This window comes from Haliotis cracherodii, unplaced genomic scaffold (genome assembly GCF_022045235.1).
Source record: "Haliotis cracherodii isolate W230 unplaced genomic scaffold, xgHalCrac1.p SCAF_15, whole genome shotgun sequence".
NCBI classification, from domain to species: domain Eukaryota; kingdom Metazoa; phylum Mollusca; class Gastropoda; order Lepetellida; family Haliotidae; genus Haliotis; species Haliotis cracherodii.
Window position 1 is genome coordinate 2,582,870 of NW_027266270.1, and position 9,498 is coordinate 2,592,367.

Consider the following 9,498-nt stretch of genomic DNA (forward strand, 5'->3'; position numbering starts at 1 on the left):
CTCATGTATATATTCATTGAATGTAACACTAAAAACATTTAGCTTTGCAAATGCAAGATTCAGATGCAGTTCACACGAACTCTTTATCGAGACGGGAAGATATATGGGGATCGTGAGAGAACGCAGAGTTTGTCAGTTTGGGGGAGTTAAACACTGTAGAAAATGAATATCATTTCATACTACTTTGTCCGTTGTCTGCTGAGCTCAGAAAACAGTTCATTGATAAATATTATCCAAATTTGTTTTGTTTTTATTTCGTTGATGTTAAGTAACAATTTAGTAATGACGACAAAACTGTACATATGGCAAGGGACGAAGCTAAGAAGTTCCACATGTGTTACGTTATACGCTGTCTAATCGAACCCACCAAGAAATTTGCGGAGAATGTGAATACCCCCAAGAGTCGGACAACTTGGTACTTTGGATGCAAGCGTGACATTTCGGAAGCGAGGTCCGCATATTATTATTCGCCATGCAGACTAGTAAGTATAATGTCATGTATCCTATTTAAAGAATTGGAAATCATGATGCCTGTTCAAGAAAGTATTTGTTATCTTACTCGATGCCAGGTACATGCGTGGATTTTGACATTTTGGATCGACTAGGACATGAACAATTTGTGGATCATGGTAGCAACAACGTAAGTCTACACCATGACTACGTTGATTTATTGAATGACTGACATCACGTGCATACAGTTATTCTTTTCTCGTGTTTTTCTTCCAAGGTTTACATGCGTCTTGCATGACGCAGCCTTGATACTTTACAAAAGGTAATACGGTTTGTTGGTTTGTTGTTTGACGCCGTACGCAGCAGTATCCAAATATATAACCATGATCTGTAAATATATGATGTCAACCAGACAATCCAGTGATTGTCATCACGATCTTCACAATTGCGATACGATGACATGGATCAACCAAGACAGCAATCCTGACTACCCCTTATCGTTAGTCTCCTCTTACGACAAACATGGGTTGCTGAACGCTAATTCTAACCCAAGTCTTCAAGGGTCCCATTAGGTAATAACTAGTGGCGTTTGAATGTTAAATAATTGAATATTAGCTTAGCAACATATGTAAATATTAGCAAATGTGTTTGGTGTTGAACGCGTTTCCTTGTTTTTAAACTCGTCCTTGGCTATCCGAAATGACAGAAGCATCTTACATACCGTATCTGATATCCTCTGAGGTATTTCTGTTGAATAGTTAACAAAGCCAGCTTTAAGGCATTCACAGTAGTGGCAGCACTGAACTTGTTGTACTCCTGCTTGGGGGCCATCCAGGCAATCCTGAACTCTCGCTTGTCCCCCTGGACGCTGGGGGTATGTAGCAGGAGGGTGGGGAGAAGGAGGAGCACTCCCCAGGTGTACATTGTCCCTGGTCTACCAGCCCGGCACACTGACTGTTCACTGTTCATCTGCCAGGTAACACACAAGAGTAAATGCTTCCAGCGCAATGATGACAAGTCGTCCGCTTAGTCCCATACATCACTCCTGGCGGGAAGGGTGACAAACGGAGGTGGCTAATTCAGGACTGTTACGGCCTGATGACCTGAGGGAGGTGACCAGACGGAGTGACCAGCATATAAGTTGTCAAGGAAACTCGGACAGTGGCACAATGGTCAAGATTTCTCTGATGTCCCATAGAGCGGAATTAGGTTGCTATGTGCAATACAAAACAATGACGTCAGGCTTTATGAGCTGTTGCAAGACTGTGGACGGCAATACGTTTTGTCATGACAGGTTAATGAGATAGGAATGGCACGTACTGTGTTGCTCATTCGTGTTGGAATTAGATCCAGTATAACCACTGATTCAAGGGCTAGACCCATTGCTTTTGGGTGTGGCAGGCACACATATGTTGACATTCTCGCAGCGTACATGGCGCACCTGCATGTCTTAAACAAAGTAACTGACATAATTGTAAGAGAAACAATTCGAAATGCCCAAAGGTATATGTTTGTTTAGAACAAGAGAATGCGTTCAGCAAACATCGAATGACATACATACCACTAAATGATTGATTACTACATACTTCATCTAACCTTCCCACACATGCTGAGGGGACACAGATGGGGGGCTAGTTGTCTAAGGCACTGCATTGTGATGTGAAAAGTTGCGTCCCTAAGTCGTGCCAAGATCTTATGAGTTGGGTTTCCATCTAAAATTCCACCTGGTACTTGGTTCATAAATAAAGCGACAACGATCGACGATTGTATGGAATGTGTGTGTATGTAACACTTTCCATATCCAATAGAAATGTCTGCATAAGCATGGTCGACTATATCATGAGCATGTGTTTATGAATCACTATCAAATAGTTATGATACCAGGTGTTCGCGAAAAGGTCAGCGTATCCTGCACCACCGGTGGCACCCGTCACAAACACATGCAAAGGCAAGTCAATTGTTCACCTAAAAAAAAGCATATGGTACAAGTCGAAATAAGTCAGAAGCATCGGACATTCATTTTTGTCACCGATGCGTCAAATTTGGAAATGACCTCCACATGTCTACCATAAAACTTCTTGAATGTTTTACTGAGGCCTTGAATGTTGTAGCCTTGTAACGTCTTAGCAACAGTCGCATGACGTATGAGTCGTATAACCATGGTCTTGTTTGTAGTCAATGTGGCAAACGTCTACGACCTGTATCAATTCGGGCTTTCTTCCCACGGTCAGTTGTAACACCGGTAACTGAAATACTGTTCAAAGCGGCGTCAAACCAACCCCACTCACTCACACATACTTGCGTAGTTGTAGAAGAAGAAGTAGTTGAGGAGGAGCGTTTGCCTAACGACAAGTCTTAATTGAAGAATAGATCAACCTTGCGACGACATGACACTTTTAACGTGGTGTAATTAAAACTGCTCGGTTTTGAACTTTGTCTGAGATGCTTACTTAATCAAACATTCTATTTGTAAACGGAAGCGCATGACACTACCACGCTGGGTGCACTTTATATCTTTGTGTGAAGTTTACACTGTATACGGCTTTACATGCCTAAGGGTACATGCCAGCGAAACTGTCGTTCGTAAGCGTATGCAAGACACATTTTGTCGTTCATACGTTTTTCCCGACACTTTATTTTTGATATGACGTGAATGCTTCAACGTCCTTATTCAAGGAGAAACCCCTTGGGATTCCCTTGCTGGAATACATACAGAAGCGTTGTTTCTGATGGTCGAGACCCTCTTAATCTTGAACTTATGTCTCAGAGTTGGACTGCATGTCTGTGATCGACTATCCACGATACAAAAACGAAGAAACAACGCACCTCCAAACAATCGACTCGAGCTATGGCTGGTGGACTGACACCCGGTAGGCCAGGGCATGCTTACCCTTTTCGCGAACACCATTCATATAATGTTCACTGATGATTTGCGAACACCTGGTATCATCAATATTTAAGGTGATTCATAAACTCATGCTCATGATATAGTGGAAATCGTAGAATCGACTTCTTATCGATTTCTTATGAGTATGGAAACAGTTTTTTTCCTTTTTGGGGGCAGGGTTTTTTCGGTTATATTACTGATGGACTTGGAATACAAGGGTTTACAGAATTAAGTAATAATGTTGATGTAAACTTGTATTGTGATAACGTTGTCAGTAACTATGGTAAACAATTGACTTGCCTGTGCATGTGTTTGTGACGGCAGCCACCGTTAGGGCAGGATAGGCTCACCTTTCGTGAACACCTGGTATCATGTAATTGATAGTGATTCATAAAACACATGCTCATGATGTGGTTACAATCATAAATCGACTCTGCTTTTGGCAGAGATTTCTTTCGTATATGGAAAAAGTATTTTCCTTTTCATTTACTTATGCTCAATAGTATTTATGCTCAATGTTGTTTACATACGTTGATGTTTCATATTATTATTCATAAAAGGATTATTACAAAACTTTATTCAATCGCAGATGAAAAGAAACATTCAAATTGCAAATTCTAGGTCATAATTGAAACTGTAACCAGTAAGCAACATGAGTGTTTGTACTTATACACCCAACCTCCTCTTCAAATAAAATACCAGATGTCTACAACAATGTGGCATTACTACCGGTGACCTCTTTTTACAAAATGATCATTGACAGGACTGCGCGGGGTGCTCAGATGAGGACTTTCGATGATTTAGGAGCCATGAAAATACAGTGAATCAAAGTATATATTCAATAACTCGATGCTATATTGAACGAATGGATCTCTCAAAATAGACTCCCCGACAGAAGAAACGCGAATACCTTACATGTTTGTTAATATATGATGAATTACCCATATTCAAGAGATATTAGATTGGTTCGACTCACAAATGAACATACTGGTACGTTGTGTGAACCGACGCTCATGAACGCATCACATGTGACGTCATAGACCCATTTGTCTCTTACAGGATTAGAGTGTAACGTTTGGTAATCATCTGTAGCACATCGTGATGAGAATTAAGACATTGTGGTAACATGGTTAGTTTTGTCATTAATAGGTACACAGTGGAAACGTCTCTTCTTAATGTACATACTTCTCTATGTTTCTATGGTTCGCGTTTCTTTTTGCGGTGAGTATAGTTGAAATTGTAGAAATCTGAATTTGCTTTCAACTTGTTTCCATTTTCAAATAAGTACGTTGTCAGAGCAAATAGTTCGTTTTAACAATTTATTCTTTGATTTTATCCACATCATCTGCATAAGTGACGGATTTGATGATTTGGCTGCTGACTATTTTTCAAAATAATTCCACAGAGGTCCACACACTTCTGTCAATGATGCCGGGTCCTTTTGGTGGTATTAAAAGTCCTCCCAGCAAAACTTACAACATTATCATTTGCATAATGCTCGCCAGACAGTTATTACTTCATGTGTGGGAAGAGGTGAAAATCTGACGGTGCCATGTCAGGTGAATAAGGAGGATGTTCCATGACATGCATTGCAGCCATGGCGACAACAGACTTGACCACAGAAGCACTGTCCTGGTGGAACAACACACTTTTAGTGACTTTTCCACTTTAGTTTTGTTTTAATCATGCAGTTGTCTTAGCAAATTAGCATACTATTGTCCATTCTCAACAGAGAATACTTAGTCTGCAGACATGAATCCCACAGAAATATGCAGCCTCGGTTCAAAGGAAGCCTGTAACCAAGGAAAGTATTGTAATTAATCCATACAAGCTGTTGATGTTGTACAGTCCTGCCATCGTAGGCTCGTAAGTCGTTTGGGCATCCAATGGCTTAGTCAGATCTAACAGGTCTTCAGCAACCCAAGCTTGCCGTAAAAGGCGACTACGCTTGTCGTAAGAGGCGACTAACGGGATCGGGTGGTCAGGCTCGCTGACTTTGTAGATCGATGTCATCGTATCCCAATTGCGTGGATTGATGCTGCTGATGTCAGTCACTGGATTGTCTGGTCCAGACTCGATTATTTACAGACCGCCGTCATATAGCTGGAGTATTGCTGAGTGCGGCGTTAAACAACAACCAACCAACCAACCAAACAAACAACACATGGTTCCAATGGAGTGCAGATGTCCTCGCAGGTTTAAGTGTTTATACTTACCATGGGCTTATGACCAGGGCACCACAAGTACAAAACATCTTTTCTTGTTTTATTAGCAATCTATTGTCATAACATAGTCATCTGGGGCGGTCGGGTAGCCTGGTGGTTAAAGCGTTCGCTCGTCACGCCGAAGACCCGGGTTCGATTCCAGACATGGTTACAATGTGTAAAGCCCATTTCTGGTGTCCCCCGCCGTGATATTGCTGGAATATTGCTAAAAGCGGCGTATAATCAAACTCACTCACTCACTCACTCACACAGTCATCTCTTATATCCGCTGTTTGATATACGCTGTGTGTAACGTATAGAATACTTAACGAGCTCCTATTTTATACCAATTTTAGGAATCGAGTGGAAAGTTCTGGTATCATGTGGGACAGTGGTGTACAAAGTTGACAAAACAAATATTGTGACATTATTGAACGTGCTACACTATTGATAGTGCAAAAACAATTCAAGAAAGTCCTTGAGGTTGTGAGAATGGTATTAATTCCACTTGTCTCAAAATATACTGAGGACCAACAGCAACCATACCTCTCAGTTGATTTCATCATAAGTTTGAATTTCTATATCCGAAAAGGGAACTGTACTGACGCAATCAAAGAATATTTCTTCGTGAATATATTTAAAAAAAATTGACTTAAAACATCGAAATGAAAACAATTTTAGGGGACACGTGGCTGCTAATTCATTGAATGTCGGGAGCGAACAGTAGGGCAGGACGTGCTTACTGTTTTCGCGAACACCTGGGGTCAGTATTGCTTTTCAGTGGTCCATCCATATAATTTTCACAGCTATTTTTCACTTTACGCCAAATGGAATGATTTTATAATTGTGATCCCACGAGGAAGCAGGATGTTCACAATATTCCGGGTCTATGTTTTAAAAAAAAACTGACGAAGGTTGTTATTGCCAACTGCGATTATATAAACAGGCAGGTGGTAGTTTGAGATTAGGCAACCACAAGTAGTCGAGTTTAAATCTTGAGCTGCCAAGTGGTGGAGCACCAGCTCCTTTTTACCCGCCTCAATAATACATAACCAGGAGGCACCCCAACCACCTACCCCCACCTCACCAAAACACACACAAACAAACACATAAAAACACAGTCACATAAAAACACAAACACGCACACACACACACACACACACACACACACACACACACACACACACACACACACACACACACACACACACACACACACACACAAACACACACACACAAACACACAAACACACATAAAAACAGACACAAACACATATACACAAACAAACACACACACACAGGGGCTTGCAATAAATACTTTAGTAAGTTCATGTCAATTTCAGTTACCAAAGGTTTACATAATTACTTCTCCAGTAGAAGCATCAAACACATAAAACACATCAAACACATATGGTCGACAGGTCGAGTAATGTTGTGAACCACATACGTCGTTATTCATCAAACAACAATTTGATCTGCTTGAGAGGTCGCATACTGCCAACGGCAACAGTGAAAGTGAATAACCTTAAACTCATCATGGCTTTGTCACCTTAAAGCGGGGTACGTCTCATCACTTGTATAACGTCAGCTAGATATGTCATATTACTTGTATGTCGTCAGCAAGGTACGTCATATTACTTGTATGACGTCAGTAAGGTACGTCACAGTACTTGGATGACGCCTGTCAGGCATGTCACAGAAATTGATGAAATTGCATATACGTGCAGGTTGCAAGCCACTATCTGATCACACTAGCTGAACATGGAGGTGCCAGAAAGATCCGACAAAAAGAGTATCGGGTGGTTAGTGTCGGTAATGTGGATACTAACGACATGTGGTTCTTTGATTGTGCTCTCAGGAACTGGGTTGTCTGGTCCGTTGATGATCAAAGGCAACCGTGATATAGCTGATAGAGAGGGATCCATAGTTCTAAGCCTAACAATCAAAACCAACAATTCTGAAAGTGTTTATAATTTTATTTACATGATATGTGTGCTTTCCAATACACTTTTTATATCGATAGTGAAGCTTTTCAATTCCAGTCGGGAAGACTTTTTCTGAAGCCACCTTGAAAAAACCATTCACGGCAGCTTTGCGGTCATCGTTGTCGTTGTACAAAGACGTTCCTTCAGTTTAGGAAATATGTGGAAATCACTTGGTGACAGGTCCGGCGAGTATGGAAGATGAGGAAGCTTTTCGAAGTCACATTGTTGCACAGTACAGCAGACTTTGCGAGTTGAGAGGTGTGAGAATAGGCATTGTCATGAAGTAGTAGAACTCCAGCAGCTAGCATTCCTCGCTGCCTTTCTTTGACAGAACCTCTCAGGCGATGAAGCAAATCAGCATAGTACGCACCGGTAATCGTATTTTGCCTGGCTAAGTAATCAACACCCTTTGCATCCCAAACTACAGTGGCCATAACTTTCTTCACCGATTTTCAAGACTTGAATTTCTTTGGTGCCGGAGAAATGGAATGGTGCCACTCAATGAAACTTTGGCACTCAACGGACATATATCTTATTGTTCTGGAAATGAACACGAATAATATTTTTAATCGATCCATGGTTTGGATCTATGTCTTCCTCGAGTTCAGCAGTGGTAATTTATTCTATCTGACAGCATACTCTTTTCTTCCTTCATTAAATCTTCATTGATGTAAAGTGAGGCACGTCCAGGGACAAAGTTGCCAAACGTTTGACAGTGGAATAGCTAGGGCACTTCATTTCCGTGTCCATTTGAACCCCTATCACGTTCAACTGGCTGTCACTAATATACAAACGGTTTCAACAGACCAAATGTACTTGCAATGAACTACACAAACAAAGTACTACTCTGACTAGTTCACTTTGTTTGTTTGCTGAAATTTAGTCATGCTTAGACCAGCCCTCGTATTGCTGATTGCATAAGGTGATATTCACTTGATTATTCTTGCATGAGGCGGCTCAGTGACAGCAGAGTTCCCTTGCCTTACAGAGTATATGTAGAGGGCGTCATGGAAAGTGATAAATATATAACTCTTCGGAATATGCCTTAACCAGGCTAACATACCTGACCTAGTCCTTTTTGATAAATCCATTGAATATCATTGATTTTTCTGTTCCTTTTGATACGAATGTGATTGACAAGATTCAGAAAACAACATGGCAAATATGCGGACCTCGCTTAAGACATGTCACGCTTACATTCAAAGTACCATGTTGTCCGACTCCCCATTGTTCTTGGTGCCATTGGTCTGGTACCTCCCAATCTGTTGACCAACATTGGGAGAGTATCCGGGTTTGTTGCCAGGAACACAACCCTTCTGACAATCTTGGTAATGCAGAAGGCTGCAGTATTGGGGAGTCTTCACCTTCTCCGAAAAATCCTAGGTGGGTTCGACTAGGCAGCACTTCCTGGGAAAAGTCCCATTCTCTGGTTTGGCTGTGAACAGTAGTACTACCACTGTCATTGGATATTGTACTGCCGCTCTATTGTGTATTGTCACTGAAGTTTGTACTGCCATTCTACTGCGTACTGCCATTGTAATTGTTGTACAGTAATGTATTGCTTTGTAAACCGTGTTAATGTCTAATACAATATTGTTACTTGTATACCATTTGTTGGTTTCACACGGAATTATTTTACGTACATATTTCTGGGGTAACAACGTTTTGTTCCAGTTTCGAAATCGACACGTAACAATACCAATAACAAATACATGTATGCGTATTATAATGTACGTGCTGACAAGTGTAACGCTGCTTTGAACAGTTATTCAGCTGTACGAAGTGTGGCTGAATAGTTCAGATCCTCACTACGAAGGATGTGTGGTACTCCCTTATCAATTTGCATGTATTAAGTACAACATTGTCCATGCTTACAAGCTGCATGTGATCCACAAATACAACCCGGCCACATATTTCTGCAGGCATCAAACTGTCAAGGTATTCTATGTTGATGGACATAGTTGGCTTCCGC

At 41.1% G+C, this 9,498-nt stretch overlaps 1 pseudogene; it reads right to left on the reverse strand.

Annotated features, from left to right (window-relative positions):
- The window catches only part of LOC139461713 (atrial natriuretic peptide receptor 2-like), a 46,645-nt pseudogene extending 45,226 nt beyond the window's left edge, over window positions 1-1,419 (reverse strand).
- Between the last annotated feature and the right edge of the window lie 8,079 nt (window positions 1,420-9,498).